Genomic DNA, 17,459 nt, shown 5'->3' on the forward strand with positions numbered 1-17,459 from the left:
TTAGGAGAACCAAAAGGAGTCTAATTCTCGGGATTAACCCTGAAATGTCCTTCCACTGTTTAATGTCGTTGTTCTTATTCTTGTTAGCATAAATTGTGGTTGCCAATCAGATTGTAAACGCGAAGGCTCAGAAAGTAAGGAATCCACTTTATTATTCCATTTCTTTATTTTTTTTTTACATTGTTAATAAAATTCACAGGAAAAAAAATAGCATAACAAATACTGTAAAACTATCAATCAGCTCTATTAAGGGTATAAAAATAGCAGTCAATTAAAACATCATTCAGTTCAATATGGCCCAAAGCACAGCAAAAACAAACCAGATCTATAGGATAAACATTAAATAAACAAACAGAGGCTTGCATGTTGACAAATGATCAATCAGTAGTTTCAGTGTTTGAGCATAACCAAACTAACAGTGGTTCTTTCCAAAACCAGTAATAAGTGCACAACAATGTATGGCAGGAGAAAGATTTCTACAGAAGACCTCAACTCAAACAGCAAGTTTGTATGGTTCTGATAGCAGGCCAGGAAAACCCAGAGCAGGGTGGAGCCTATTAAATGTATGTATGAATATGTATTGGTGGGAGTTGCAGGGTTATTATTTTATTATTTGTCTTTTTATTCATATATATATGAATAAAATATAGAATAAAATATAGAGCGTGGCGCTCCCATGTGACCCCCCTCCTGCGCGAGCTGCACTGGCTCCCGGTGGTCTTCCGGGTGCGCTTCAAGGTTTTGGTTACCACCTTTAGAGCGCTCCATGGCATCGGACTGGGGTATCTACGAGACCGCCTTCTGCTACCAATAGCCTCTCACCGACCAGTACGCTCCCATAGAGAGGGGCTCCTCAGGGTGCCGTCGGCCAAACAGTGTCGACTGGCGGCCCCCAGGGGGAGAGCCTTCTCTGTGGGGGCACCTACCATCTGGAACGAGCTCCCCCCAGAGATACGGAAGATCCCGGACCTGCGCACGTTTCGCCGTGCTCTCAAAACTTTTCTATTTCAGCAAGCTGGCCTGGCCTAACTCCCCTCTTTTAAATTCTTAAATTTTAAATTTTTGAATTCGTGATTTTATAAATTGGGTGTTTTAATCTGTGTTTCGGCCGAAATATTTAATAATTTTAAGGGATTTTTAATATTTGTATTGTCTGTATTTTATCTTGGCTGTTCACCGCCCTGAGTCCTTCGGGAGTAGGGCGGTATAGAAATTTGATTAATAAATAAATAAATAAATAATATATTGTATTTTTATGTCCTTGTAAGCCGCCTTGAGTCGCCATGTGAGAATAGGCGGCAATATAAAATTTCTAAAATAAATAAATAAAAAACAAGGGGGCCACAATTAGATGCTTCTTGACCATCTCGATTTTTTTGACCTAACAGTAAATACTGGAATGACGTCACTGTAATAGAGTTTAAAATGTGCTGGTTTAAATGATCGTTATTAAAGCAGCAGCATCTTTATTCTGGCTTGCGTGAAAGATGTGCGTGTCTTAATGAATAGCAGGAAATTGCTTATCCCTTAATCAGTGGTGGGATTCAAATAATTTAACAACCGATTCACTCAGGGTCAGATTGGCTGTCGTAGGTGGAGTGGTCCCTCCCTGCCCTCCAGCTCCACTGCACATGCGGGACGACCTGACCCTGGGCGAACCAGTTGTTAAATTACCCTCTCGCTATCAAAGTGGATCCTGGGCGCTGCACAGCAATGGAAAAACAGGAAACAGAGCAGCCAACACAAAAGGGAAGGAACAGGGAGAAGAAAGAGGGAAAGCAGCCTTCTTCCCTCACGCCAGCCGCTCCGTTGCCCATTTCTCCATTACAGCGCAGTGTCTAGGATCCACTTTGATAGCAGGGTGGGGTGGGTGATTTAACAACTGATTTGCCCGAACCGGTGTGAACCGGCTGAAACCCACCACTGCTCCTAATTTCTTCCAAATTGGAAGAAGAATTCTAAATTGGAAGAAGAATTCTTCCAAACATTTCTTCCAAATTGTTTTCAAAACATGTAAATCTGTATTGTCTGCACAACATTATAGTTTCCATTGTTCTGCTCCTTAATTTGGCCTTCCTTAATTGCTCCTTAATTTGACTCCTCTGCTCCTTACTTTGTCTAGATCATCTGGCCTCGCCTGGGACTCCCTGGGTGTCTTGGATTACAATTCTATCATATCATTTTGAAGGCCATACTGATTGAGAATGATGTTATGGCTGACCATAGATGAACAGAAGAATTTCTCTCTTTTTAATGAAGAAAAGCCTAATTGTAACTGAGATTGTACAGTACCATATACAGGTAGTTCTCAATTTACCACCATAATTGACCCTGGAATTGTAATAGTAAGTCATTGCAGTCATACGTTGAGGCACCTACAAGACTGGAAGTAATTTTCTAGCCTTTTTCATGTTAAGCAAATGCCATAGTCATTAAACAAACATGGTGCTCATTAAGCGAACACCACAGTTGTTGAGTGAAACTATTCATTTGAATGGGTATTTTTTTTGTCAAAAAAAAATCACAAATATGTGACAGTAGAATGCTGTAAAGCTGACATGCAGTCATGTAGCTTGGGAGGGAAGCACGATCATTTACAACAGTTGGGAGTGTTTTATGGATCATAATCAATGGTGGGTTTCAAAAAAAATTTACTACCGGTTCTGTGGGCATGGCTTAGTTGGCATGGCATGGCTTGGTGGGTGCTTGGTGGGCATGGCAGGGGGAGGATACTGTAAAATCTCCATTCCCACCCCACTCCAGGGGAAGGATACTGTAAAATCTCCATTCCGTCCCCAATCCAGGGGAACGTTACTGCGAAATCCCCATTTCCTCCTGATCAACTGGGACTTGGAAGGCAGAGAATAGATGGGGGCGGGGCCAGTCAGAATTTTTACTACCGGTTCTCCGAACTACTCAAAATTTCCACTACCAGTTTTCCAGAACTGGTCAGAACCTGCTGAAACCCCCCTCTGGTCATAATGCACCCATTCCATGACTGCTGTAACTTCAAACAACCAAAGAAAGATTGGTCATTAAATAAGGACTACTTGTATGAGGCAAAGCTTGTTCAGAGATCGATATTTTGAGGGTTAGATGTACACATGTTACAGAATGTGCTTTAACATGCCCAATAGAGGAGACTGTAGTACATCTTTACATAAATGAACCTTTTCTCAAAAGAAGATTATTGTTAGGAAGTTTGTTCTAAATTTCCCTGCAAATCTGGCTTCGTGCATCCTAATTAAATATCCTGGACTCTTCAAAGAAAAGGTGCTGCGTTCCTCTTGACGGTATCCATTTTGTTTCTTGAAGAATACCTCTACATTCCTTCTCTGTCTTCTCAAGTCTAAAGATAGACAGCGGTCTCAATCTCTCCTCATAAATCTCTTTGTTTCTAACCCCATGACCATCTACAAAGCCTACAAAACAAGGGGTCTCAAAAATTGACTGGCAGCAATTGTCTAGCATTTCAGAAACAGGACCTTCTTTTCCTGCTTTGCTAGAATATATTAAGGCCTGGGACATCCTTCCCATAAAGTATATGTTCTATTACAGATTACCTTGATGCCATGTAGTTATATATATCTTGAGTTACTTTCTGTGCTCTAGCTGTGCTTTTGGGAAATTGAACTTTTTTTAAAAAAAAATATGATTGTTTTTGCAAACAGATATGGGAGAGTATAAAATAGTGCAAAACAGGGTTGAACCTATTTCACTTAATGCAGTCAATGCACCTGAGATCATGGCAGCTGTCTGAGGTAAGCAGCTGAAACTGTTGACAAGAGAGACAGCTGGATTGCACCTTTCAGCTACGCTCCTGTGGTTATGTGGCTTGTTTTACTGCAGTCAGAAATCAATTCCTTTATCCTCAGTTACCAAAACTTATTTCTGGGATGTTTTAAATATCTCTATTTTCTTTCTCTTGGATTCTTACGAACCTCTGAATGATCAGTGGTGCTGTCAAAATGGAAGGGATCCTGGGCAAAATACCCCATTGTGACATTCAATTACAATCTCAGGCTCTTTTAGAGGCTCTTCTTTGTTTTTAAAATATGCTGTCCATTTTAGGATTTACATTACAGCCTTTACATGTTTCCTATCACATCAGGGCAAAAATTGCATACGAGTTTTCAGCAATCCTGGTCAAAAAAGGCTGTGATGGCTGTATGAAGGAAACTTGGAGAGGTTACTTATCTTTGACATAAAGAATGTATTTCTTAATCTTCAGCCTGAAAAGCTTTTATTGTGTTATGGATATGATTGGTTAATAAAGCATGCTCATAATCTTGCATTGTTACTCAACTGCCTTTATAGGTTGTAGTTCTGGCAGAGTTGCTGAAGTTAATATTTCTAGAGGTTTCAATAAAGCAAGCAGTAGAAAAGGCTACTCTTGACTGGGGAGTGTTGCTTGATCAACAGAAATAACACAATGTTGGCAATGAAGTATATTCACTTTTTAAAAACCCTTCTCACCTTGTATTTCTGGAGGGAGAAGGGGCGGAGAGAAACAACAACAAAAGAAAGCATAATCTGAGCTAGTTACAATGAATAAATATTAAAAAAGAAGGGCATAGAAGGATGGCTAGCTTCATTAGCAAGATTAATGTGTTTGATATACCACAGATTAGTGTTCGTCAACCTGACTGGGGAATACTGGAAGTTGAAGTCCAGAAACCTTAAAGTTGCCAAAGTTGAGCAACACTGCCATAAATGATTGGACCTTAAACACAAAGTGACTTTAACAGTTTTATGAGGCAAATAAGATAACTGCTGGAAAAAGGGGCTTTATTTTACTGAGTATGGTGAGAGGCAAAGCATAACTGTACTATCATTATTCAGCTTTGCAGAGCTAATAAAAATAATACAAAAACAATTGGCAGCAAAGCCATTACTTTTTGTAGTGCGCTCCAGGTTCTGTAAATTAAACCCCCCCAAAAAAGGGAAAGTAGATTGCAACACAGACAGCTGAACTTAGAAAAATGTTTGAACATTACACATTTGGCAATTCGGCAAAGATGTAGTGAGAGATTGGCTTGTCTTTTGAATTCTGGAAAAAAAACGCATTTAGCATTTCAGAGAGCATCAGAAACTGTTGGGGATGCTATAAACCTCCAGTTGGGAGTAAAAATAAATGTAAATAAGCTGGCAATGGCATATAGAGCATAGAATTACAAATGTATCTAGGGACTATGAACAACTAATCCAAACAAAACAATATGGCACGTAAATAGTCTTCTCTTCTATACTGTCAACTGTAGGTCAGCACCCAATGAAACAACAGAGAATTCTAGAAGTAAACTCCTAGAATCCAAGGGATGGCCATCAAGAGAACTTGGTTTATACATGCTACTGGAAAGGCTTCTGGCAAGAGATGGGCTGCACCTCACAAGGACTGGGAAGAATGTTTGGAAAACAAATAGCTCAGCTCATCAGAAAGGCTTTAAACTAAAAAGGGAAAGGGAGGGAGACCAATCTTTAAGACCAAACCCTAAGCATAGACCCCAACACAACAGATCAGACAATAAGGCAGGGAGCTGAGAAGGAAGGAGACTCTGTTGTAAATCAGAAGACACAGAAAGCAAACATACAGTCAGTCATAAACAGCTCAGATTTTTTTTAAAAAAATATTATTTAATTTGTATCCCACTTTTATTATTTTTACAAATAACTCAAGGTGGTGAACACACCTTACTCTTGCTTACTTGTTTCCTCAGAAACAACCCTGTGAGATGTCTTGGGCTGAAAGAATGTGACTGGCTAAGGCCACCCAGCTGGCTTTCATGGCTAAGGTAGAACTTGAATTTATGATCTCCTGCTTTCTAGCCTGGTGCCTAAACCACTTGACCAAACTGGCTGAGATGCCCATATGCTAATGCTCAGAGTTTGGGGAACAAACAGGGAGAACCTGAAGTCCTAGTCCATGAGAGGTATGATATTGTTGCCGTTACCAAAACTTGATGTACTGCTAAAAGGATATCAACTGTTCAAAAGAAACAGACCCAAAAAAAGAGAAGGGGGAGTTGCACTGCATGTAAGGAATCAGTACACCTCTACAAAAACACACAATATGAAGGTTGAATGCCCTCTTCAATGCACTTGGGTGAATGTTAAATGAAAAAGAGATGAAATTGCTATAAGTGTATACCATAGGCTACCCAATCATGGAAAGGAAGTAGATGAACAATTTGCCATTCAGTTAAACAAGATGTGCAGAATACACATCACTGTAGTAACGGGGACTTTAACTACACTACCATAAATTGGAAGGCAAACTTTGCTGCAAGATCAAACAGGCTCCTGACATGCCTAGCTGACAACTTTGTTATCCAAAAGGTAGAGAATGGAAGCAGAAGGTCAACTATACGGGACTTAATTCTTACTAATAGTAATGAAATGATAAAAGGGGTGGAAGTTATAGGAACTTTGTGGGACACTGAACATGTCATTCCAGAATTCAACATAATGCAGACACGGGCAATTTTACAAAGTAAAACTAGTGTTCTACTGTAGTCTTAAAGAGAACCCACTTCAACAAACTAAGAGAGAGATTAGGAAAAATTTCATGGATGGGAATCCTAAAAGGAAAAACAACTGAAGATGCTTGGGAAACTGAAAAATGAGATTATTAAAGCCCAGTCAAACACAATACTATGGTGGGGGGAAAGAGAGAGAGAGACCTCAGATGAAACCAGCATGATTGCATAAAAGCCTTTGTAACAAACTGAGGGACAAAAAGGACAAGAAAGTGGGGCTCATAAGTAGAACAGAATATCAACAAATAGCCCGAATCTACAAGAATGGAGTCATGAAAGCCAAGGGCCAGTATGAACTAAGACTTGCAACAAATGCCAAAAATAACAAAAATAATTTCTTTCAATATGCAATGGATAATAAAATAGGTCCACTAACGGGAGAAGTTGGCAACATAGTGACAAATAGTAGGGACAAAGATAAACTTAATTCCTTCTTCCTCCCTACAGGTAGGAGGGAGAAAGATCAGTTTAGGCCTCCTTTGCATCTGTCTTCATGCAAAAGGAAAAAATAGTACACCATAAGAAAGCAGGTCAAAAATAGGCATAAAATTAATAAGGAAACATCTTACCACTTTCGATGAATTCAATTTGTCAGGACCAGATAATTTACATCAGTGGTGGGTTGCCCGGTTTGCAAGAACCGGTAGTAAAACCAGCAGGAGCCTCCGCCCACCACCCCGGATGTCGTCATAGGTGATTTGCGCATGCGTACGCGATCCCGTTGTGAACTGGTAGTAAAGGTAGTAAAGGTAATGCACCCCTGGTTTACATCTCAGTGTTCTGAAGGAGCTGGCAGACGTGTTCTCAAAACCAATTGAACAAAGAATCAGTTGAACAAAGATTTTGAATAGTTGAACAAAAACTTTGTTCGGTTCAAAAATAATAACAACAAAAAGGCCCAGCCAGCGCTCTTCAAAAATGATTTCGATGAGGGAATAGAAAGGGAGCTAATCAAATTTGCAGTTGACAGCAAGCTGTGGGGAATTGCTAACAATTTGCAAGATAAAGATTCAGAAGAATCTAGAGAAATAGACCCTATTCAATATTCAGTGGCGAGAAAAGTAGGATTTAGGCAAGAAAAACCAAATGTAAAGGTATAAAATATGTGGTACCTGGCCAGGAGTGAAATTCAGCCGGTTCTATCCAGCTCCAGCAAACTGGTAGCGCCGGTGGTGGGAGGCTCCGCCCACCCACCTGAACATCATCACATCCCATTTTTGACCCTCTGTGCATGCGCAGAAGGCTCTGTGCATGCGTGGAGGAGGTGCGCATGCTCACATTTGCAAACTGGTAGCAAAGGTAAGTGAATTTCACCCCTGTACCTGGTTCAACAACAGTAACTGTGAGAGGGATCTAGATGTCCTAGTGGTCCATCACTTAAGTATGAGCCAGCAGTGTGCTGCAGCTGCCAGAAAAGCCAACACAGTTCTAGGATGCTTCAACAGAGGAATAGCATCAAGATCACGTGAAGTGTTAGTACTACTGTATACTGCACTGATGAGACCGCACTGATGAGATCACACTTGGAATAGTGTATTCCAGTTCTGGCCACAATACAAAAAAGTGCTAAGACCCTAGAAAGATTGCAGAGGAAACCAACAAAGATTATAAGGGGTCTTATAGCATGAAGCTGAGCAACATTTCAGAAATGCTAAATAAAAGCCAACAGGAATATGATTAAAATGTTATAATGGAGAAAAAAGTAATAATTCCCACTGCAATGATACTGAAAAGTGTAAAATATAATAACAAGAATGTCATGTTGGTTGTCATGCTGGTTGTATAAACAGATGGACCAACACTTTGGAATCATGATTGGGTGAGGAAGGTGCTGCTGGTTTGTAGTTCCATCAATGACTTGTATATACTCTTCCCTATCATGAATATCACTGGGAGTAACTCAAAATGCTGTGCCTTTCTTCAAAAGAGGCATTAGTGCACTCACACAGAGAAAATATAAAATAGTGTTACAGGAATACACTGGGTTTCATCAAGCATGTCTCAATATGCTTTCCATATATTCTAAACAAAAAACTGGAGAATTGAATGGAACCTGAAGGAATTAGTTCAATATTGATTGGAACCCAATCAATATATGGTTCCAGTAGATAAAAAGACAAGAATTATTAAGATTTGTGGTGATTTTAAAGTAAGCAATAATCTACTATTAATTCATTAGTCAATAACTCTTGCCTAGAACTTAAGATATTTTTGCCAACCTCTTACAGGGACTTTAATTTAACAATAGACTTTGCTGAAATTAATAAATGGAAGGAGACCCCAAGGCATTCTCAAGGGTTATATTATAATAGAACAGAATATTATTATATTATTTGTTTTTGGAATAGCATCTCTACCAGGGCTTTGGTAGACAACCCTGGACCAAATGCAACAAGGCTTTCCAGGAATCCCATAGTATTCAGATGACATTTGTTTATTTTATTTATTTAAAAGATTTATATAGCCGCCCATCTCATAATTAAATCTGGGCAGCTCCCATCATAAAATTTAGCTACATCATAGAGAAAATAATGAACTGCATCTGTAAAACCTCAAGACAACAACTGCAGAGATTTGTAGACTATACTGTTAAAGTACAACACATAAAACATGACTTTTTAATTGTGGTGGATATATGTTTAAAACAGCCAGATACTTTATGTTTCCAGCATTTTCACCAATGGTCACAAATATTGTATTGTGATAACTCCTTGAAAGAACAGGTTTTCTAGAACAGTTAGTGAATGACAATGGAAAATTTGTAGCCAACCAATTTCAGACATTTCTGGGCATTAAAAAAATGATCAAATATTGGGGAGACAAAACATTAATTAATTGTAAAGAACAGACGTACAGAAAGAAGCAATTGTATCTGATGTAATTAGAGACTTAACTTGAGTTAATACAATCGGTGTATGCTCCATTGTCACAATATCATTGGATGCACTAAGCATTCCCGTTTGACCAAACAAATGTCAACACAATACTTCTATACATTAAAGTCTGTATATTCACAGAGATGGATGTAGTATATTGGATTGTTATAACTGATTGATTAAGCATATCTGTGACCTTGCTTTGCTGTCTGATTATGGCTTGGACTATTTATATGTATTGCATTTCTTGACCGCTCGTTAGAGTGAGTTCTTCTAGAAATGTAATAAAACAAGCAGCAGAAAACCTAGTTACTCACTATCCTTTATTTGATAGTAAAAAAAGATACAACAGGGAATAGTAACAATAAATAGTGAATCAGCTTCTTCCAACCCAGAGATAAATAGTTCTGCTCATTTTCCTTATATGACAATTGTTTTCAATGTCTTTTGGGTGTACAATGGAGAACAGGTCTTGGAGTTTTAACTGAAATGAGTGTGAATGAATAGAATCATGTGGCTGCAAGCAAACAAGGAAACATAATCTTAGACTGCTTCAAGAGAAATATAGTTTCAACATGTTAGGAAGGGAAATTCATTTTCACTCCAGGTTTACCCCATAAGTAAGGAAGGTTTCCCCTCTCCAATCGTGTCCAACTCTAAGGGTGGTGCTTAGAGAGCCAGCATTGTCTGAAGATCCTTCCATGGTCATGTGACCAGCATGATTATACACCGAGATATACAGAACACTGTTACCTTCCCTCCCTCATAAATGGTACATATTTAACTCTTTGTATTTGCATGCTTTCAAACTGCTAGTTGCTAGAAGCTGGGGAAAGAATGAGTGCCTACCCCATCACACAGTGCTTGGGTCTCAAACTCCTGACTTCCAGTTGACAAGCCCAGCTTCTCAACCACTAGGTCACCATGCCCCCTATAGAACCCCAAATAATGAAACTAACAATAAAAATAAATATCCATCAAGGAAAAAATATAACTAATGATATGAGGAAGTCAACAGGAGAATCAGTTCACTAGAACAGTGGTATAATCTGCTGAAATAGAGATGGAAAAGATATAGAATACTTTTTCTATTGGGAATGCTTTAATTTGTGGTCCTATTGTAGAAAATGGCTGTACTTGGTGGTCTTAATGATCCCTTCCCACTGTATGAAATAGCTGTTATTTGTATCTTTTTCATTTTTTTTCTCACATCCTATAATTAATTGTTGATCTTAGATTTTTTAAATATCTTTATATGATGGAATAACTTGAATTAAACAACTATTGGGAACTTTTATTCACCAAGAATGCATCTTGGTGAATTTGCATTTACTATAAATATTAAATTGTTTCCATATGGCTCTTTGTTTAAAAAAAAGTATCATAGGATAATTCCATATTATGGAATTAGGCTATTCAGTTAACGTAAACAATACAACTTCTATAATTATTCCTTTTTTCAGCTAATGTAGTATTTTTCAATGTTCTTTCCATTGTTTTTGTTTTTTTCCCCTTCAAGAGCTTATTCTCCTCTTTCCCCTCTTCACAGCTGGACTACAATTTCATGCCAAGAAGGAAAAGACTTTGTCCTAAATATGGGAACTTAAGCAAAATCTCACATTACATGGCATTTTAAAGCAACAGCTATATAGAACCTCACTGTGTTCATTTTACATTGACTGTTTTCTTAGACACCCTGAGAATAATCCTGTAAAATAGATCAGTACTGTTATTTTGACTAAAGTGGAGACTGAAAAATATGGTTATAGTGGCTTCCAGACTACTATCAAGTTTTTAGCTGATGTAAGACTGAAACCTAGAAATTCTCTAATACAGTTAGAGCAGTGATGGTTAACCTTTTTGCTGTCACGTGCCAAAAGTGGGGGGAGTGGGGGGTGGTTGCATGCATGTGTGTCCACACCCATAATTCAATACCCCCCTGTGCCCCACCGCCCCAGTGCGCAACCCCCCCTGCGCTCCCCCCACTTTTGGCACGCGATGGCAAAAAGGTTACTGGTGGGCCTGGTAGGCTTGTTTTTCACCCTCCCCAGGTTCCAGAGGCTTTCTTGGAGTCTGGGGTGGGTGAAAACGGCCTCCCCCATCCCCCGCAGGCCAGAAATTACCCATTTTCCAACTTCTGGTGGGCCTAGAAGGCCCATTTTTCACCCTCTCCAAGCTCCAGAGGCTTTCTTGGAGCTTGGGGAGGGCAAAAATGGCCTTCCCCACACCCCTGGAGGCCCTCCAGAGGCCAGAAATGGCCTGTTTCTTGACTTCCAGTGGGCCCGGAAGGCCCGAAAATCAGCTGGTCGGCACGTGCATGCACACTAGAGCTGAGCTAGGGCAACGCTTGCATGCCCACAGATATGGCTCCAAGTGCCACCTGTGGCACGCATGCCATAGGTTTGCCATCATGGAGTTAGAGACTCTAATACAGATTCTTAGCTATTACACCACACTGCCTGTCAGCCAGAAATAATTTGCAAACTATAATACTTAGAGAGGGGCACAAATTTGAACTAGTAGGACAGCAAAATTCAGCCTCCAAGTGTATATACATATATATATAAGAAATCTGTTGGTTCTAATGATAAAAGATATTCAAGTGCCTTTGGAAAGAGGAGCTAGAAATAGGAAGAATTAAATTTTCCTCATCAGCTGCTCTCAATCCCAGTAGACCACTATACACTACTTATTCAGCATATTTAATAGTTTATACAGGATTCTATTGAGAAGATTATTTTTTAAAAAAGGAAGGAGCACAGTGTTTCTAACAGAGAAGTGAGGTATAATGGCTAAGAACTACATTTGATCTTATCCAAAAGGCCAAGAAGTGATGTAATAGCTCAAACCAATTATTCAGAGCCTGTTTCACTCTTTTTGCCTTCCCAGGTAGACCAGACAGGAAACATAACCAGATGAGCTAATTTTGCTTTATTGTAAGGCTACATTAACAGAATCTTGCAAGTCTGAAAATACAAATCTCCCACCATTTGTTTTTACAGCTTGAGAAGCAAAAGAAGTTTCTTTCTGAAGTTTCTTTTTCTCTGCCTCTTATGTAGCTGTGGACTATGCCCTCTATGATTTGTTTCCCAATCAGCATCTCTTCCCTCCATCTCCCAAGGCTATTCCTATACACCATTACATTCTCTAAGGTCACGTTTTCTTTCTTAAGAATCTGAAAGAGAAAATGAGCAAGAAAGATGGTGATGATGATGATTTTAGGAAAAAACAAAAATAAGGTGATAATGATTTTGGTCTACAAAAGGTTATATTTTTGTACACATATTGTATTATGAATCTCTATTGCAAAATTCAGGAACACGATCCATCTGATCTACCAATCTGTATAGGATAATATTCCACTGAAGAAATAGCCTTTTACCTTTAATCCAAGTATCTAATCAACAGAGAAAGAATTTGATTAACCAAAACAATCATCCTGATGAATCAGAGGCCAAAGTTTAAAAAGGTCACTAATTTTAACACAGTTTAGTAGGAGGTAGCATTCTGGCTGAAGTTATCTGGGAGCTATTAAGAAATCAAGCTAGAAACCAGGAAACAATGTGATCTAGTCCCACTTTAAACACAAAGTCAGCTAGCCAATATTGGGTCAGTCACTTTCTCTCCTTCTAGGAAGGAGGCAATGGCAAACCATTTCTTTCTTTCTTTTTTTAGGATTTTTTAAAAATTTGTGTATTTATGATTTCTTTTTTTTTTAATGTTTTTTAAAATTATTTTTTAAACACACAAACAAACATACAATGCATCTTTTCTGAACAGAATATTGGCCCGGTTTTAAATTTATACAAATTTTTATTCATCTTTAACACAATTTTATATATTCAATTTTTCTCATATCTTTTATTTTCTCTAAATTTAAGAAACCGATGTTACCCTTCATCTTAACCTCATCCTAATATAGTTCATTTTTTCTCTTCCCTCCTTAAAATTTGAACCCCTAAATTTGAATGCACGTAACATAATACAATCCCCAATTATTACCTCAAATTCTCTTATTCATCTCCAATATTTCTTTTATCAACTATTCCAAATAATACATTTCAATTAAGCATATTCAATAAAAAATCAATTAAGTATCAATTTTACTCCAATACCTCTACATTTAGATTCATATAACATAATTCAATTCCCAATAATTTTCTTAAATTCTCTTGTTCCAATCTCATAGTTTTTTCTTTATCAATTGTCCCAAATAGTACACTTCAACATTTTTATCAAAAACTAGTTAAATATATCTAAGTAATTTGTAATTTGGTTAAAAATATTCCAATTATTACATTCATCATACATCCATATATTTTAAATTCACTTCATTAAAAATACAGTTCATTTCTATGTATTGATTTAAGTAATTCATTATTTAGCATTAATCCAATTATCATAATTTCACTAATTAATTAGCCATATTCCATAAAAAATGAATTCAATATCAATCTTATTCCAATATCCCTAAATTTATAACATAATATAATTCTCAGTTATTTTCTTAAAATCATTTTTATAGAGACCAGTTAAATATATCTAATTAATTCATAATCCAATATTATTTCAGCTTTCTGGTTTTCTTTAGTTAAATACCAAATATATAATTAAGGATATTTCATTTATTACAGTCCCCTTCATTATTTAAAAATATTCCAATTATTCATATATCCATATAGCTTTAAAATAATTTCATTGAAAATACAATTTCATCTTTTCCCTAGTATTCATTTTCTTTACCGCATTTTCTCCTTCCATTTCTTTCTCCCTTTCTATCTTTATATTTTACTTTCTTTTTCTTTCCCCTTCTTCTTTTTTTTTAAAATCCTGATCTCTCTTTTCCCTTTTTTTCATCTTCCCACCGTTAACACCAGTGTAATCATTTTGTTTTTTAAGATCATAAACTCTTCTATTTTGCTGTATCTTTCCCATTATTTTCCATCCCTTTTCCCTTTTTCTTATTTTCTCACTGATAATCCCAGTGTAATCATTAAGTTTTTTATATTCTTTCTATTCCATCCTCTTTTCTTTATTTTTCCTCCTTTTTCTGTTTTTTCCATTGATAAACCCAATGTAATTTTTAAAGTTCTCCTTTTTATTATTACTACCCATGTAATCATTTAATTTTCTATAATCAATTTCCTTGTCTTTGTCTTCTTCTTTATTATCAGTCTCTTTTTCGTGCTTCTCATTAGTTGTTTCTTTGTCAATTTTTTGGTCATCAAGTTTCAATTTTCCATGCAGCATTGTGGTCATTTCCCTTATTTCCATTTTCAATTATAGGTATATCGATATCATCATTTCCTTCAGTTCCTGCGCCATTTTGTTCTTTCTAAATTGATATTGTTCCAATTGAAGTTAAGTTATAGTCCTCTTCTTTTTTTTCCCTCCAAACCAAAACGCTTGTGAACAAACAAAACCTCCTTAAAATTTCTCACATGCTGTTATCTCTTTCAAAATCCAAGTTTTTTTTCCTTTTTCTTTTTCCAAAACAAAAGTTCAGTGTTATAATGATTTTTTTTCCTCCTGAAGATCAGTCTCTACAATCCACAATTACAATTGACGAACTTAAAAGGCATCCATTTTAGTTGCAGTCTGTTTTAACAGTTTTTACTTATTTGGCAAATCAATTTGAAATTCAGTCCAGCTTTATATAGTCCAAATTCTGCGTTACATTCCAATTGAGTTTCAATTTAGAGTCATTAACCAGACTTAATACAGACTTTTCTTTGTTTTTTTTTTTTAACTCTCTTTAAATTTTCCAAATTGAAAAAGAATCTTTTCGGGTTCTTGGTTTTTCTAATTTTTTTTTCTTAAAATTCTCCAAGCATTTTAAATCCAAAACAAACAAATGGGTTCTGTTACTTTATAACTTCTGCCTTAAACTTCTTCTTCCGTCCTTTCCCACGCCTATTAGCCGCTATTCTGACACCAGGACATTTACAGTGATTTTAAAAATCCTTTTTTTCTTTTTTCTTTTTTGCCTATGAGTTAGATATCACTCACCCGGCAGCAATATTCCGCTCAGTTCTCTGTTCCTGCACATCTCTTAATCCGGTTGCCCCAGCTTGCTGGCGATCGCAATGGCCACCGTCCCCCGCTGCAGAGTCAGAGAGAATTTCCTCTGACGTTCAAGGAACTTGCCTGTTCCTCTCAGTCTTCCGAGGTGCTCTCTTTCTTCTCTGTCCCTGCAGGACAGATCTGGTCCAAAGACCCCTCTGCAGTGGTTCGTCAGCCCGGAATTTCATGGGGCTCATCAGAGCCCACTAGTCCCCGACTGTCTTGCTGCGATGCTTCCGGTCGTATCTCCCCGCACTAATGGCAAACCATTTCTGAAAAACCTTACCAAGAAAACTGCAGGGACTTGTCTGAAAATCAAACACAATTGAATGGAAAGAAAGGAAGGAATGAAGGAAGGAAGGAAGGAAGAAAGGAAGGAAAGAAGGAAGGAAGGAGGAGGGAGGGAGGGAGGGAGGGAGGGAGGGGAGAATATCAGGAAATACTGAAACTTCAATTGACTCCTGTTATTTCTAGGCCCTTGATTACCCAGTTATGGAGCAGATAACTGGATATTTATTTTTATTGTTAATTTCATTATTTGGGGTCCTATAGGGGGCATGGCAGCCTAGTGGCTAAGAAGCTGGGCTTGTCAACTGGAAGAACACTGGAGGCTTTTAAGAAGAGACTAGACATCCCTTTGGCTGAATTGGTATAGGGTCTGTGATTTCGTTAAGAACCACTTGATTCACAAAAAATGTCGTATAATCAGGTCCGAGTTTACTTACAACCACAACAACATATGATGGCTATTCCGGTCTCAATTGTGGTTGTAAGATGAGGACTACCTGTAATATCTTCTTTGTGGAGCTGCCTAGGTGTTTAGTTCAAAAACTTCAGTTGGTACAAAACTTGGCAGCCAGTTTATTGTTGGGAAGAATGTGGAAAGATCGTATTACACCTGTGGTTAAAGGACTGCCCTGGTTTCCAATTCATTTCTGAGCCAAATACAAAATGCTGTCCTTATCTTTAAAGCCCTGTATGGCTTATGTCCAGGTTATTTAGGGGAAAAAATCCAGCTCTTTGTATATGATCCTCTAATGCAGAGGTCTTCAAACTTGGCAGCTTTAAGACTTGTGGAGTTCAACTCCCAGAATTCTCCAGCCAGCATAGCTGGAGAATTCTCCCTAGCTAACTAGAGAATTCTGGGAGTTGAAGTCCACAAGTCTTAAAGCTGCCAAGTTTGAAGACCTCTGCTCTAATGTTTATTGAGATCATCTGATGAGATTCACTTATATTGGCTTCAAGCACATCTGGCAGTGAGTTGGTATCAGCCTTCTCTGCTGAAGATCCTGACATTTTTACAGTTTTTTTAAAAAAAGCCCTTAAAACTTATCCTTTTGTGTAGGTATTTAGCTGCAAGTTTAAACCATTAATTCCTTTATTTTCAAATCTTATTTATTTATTTATTTATTTATTTATTTATTTATTTATTTATTTATTTATTTTGATTTATATGCCGCCCTTTTCCAGAGACTCAGGGCGGCTTACAAGGCGTTAAGCAATAGCCTTCATATTTTAACTATTTTTAATGTCTCATGGTTAAGATTTTTATTGGTAACTGCTATCCACCCCAGCATGACTGATATTTAGCAAAGGGAAATGAGAATAAAGGCAGCCCCTCCAAGAATGTGGAATTTATTTATTATGAAAAATCTTATTCGGTTTCACACAACTTTTAAACTCCCTTGCACGTCCTTGAATTTGGGGGGCTTTATTTTCAAACATCTATTTTTCAAATGGAGTTTCTTACAGGGGTGAAATTCAGCAGGTTATGACATGTTCTGGAGAACCGGTAGCGGAAATTTTGAGTAGTTTGAAGAACCGGCAAATACCACCTCTGGCTGGCCCCAGAGTGGGGTGGGAATGGAGATTTTACAATATCCTTCCCCCAGGAGTGGGGAGGGAATGGGGATTTTGCAATATCCTTCCCCCAGGAGTGGGGAGGGAATGGGGATTTTGCAATATCCTTCCCCTGGGAGTGGGG

This window comes from Pituophis catenifer, unplaced genomic scaffold (assembly GCF_029215685.1).
Source record: "Pituophis catenifer annectens isolate HBS135680 unplaced genomic scaffold, rPitCat1.0.hap2 SCAF_2, whole genome shotgun sequence".
Classification (NCBI taxonomy): Eukaryota; Metazoa; Chordata; class Lepidosauria; order Squamata; family Colubridae; genus Pituophis; species Pituophis catenifer.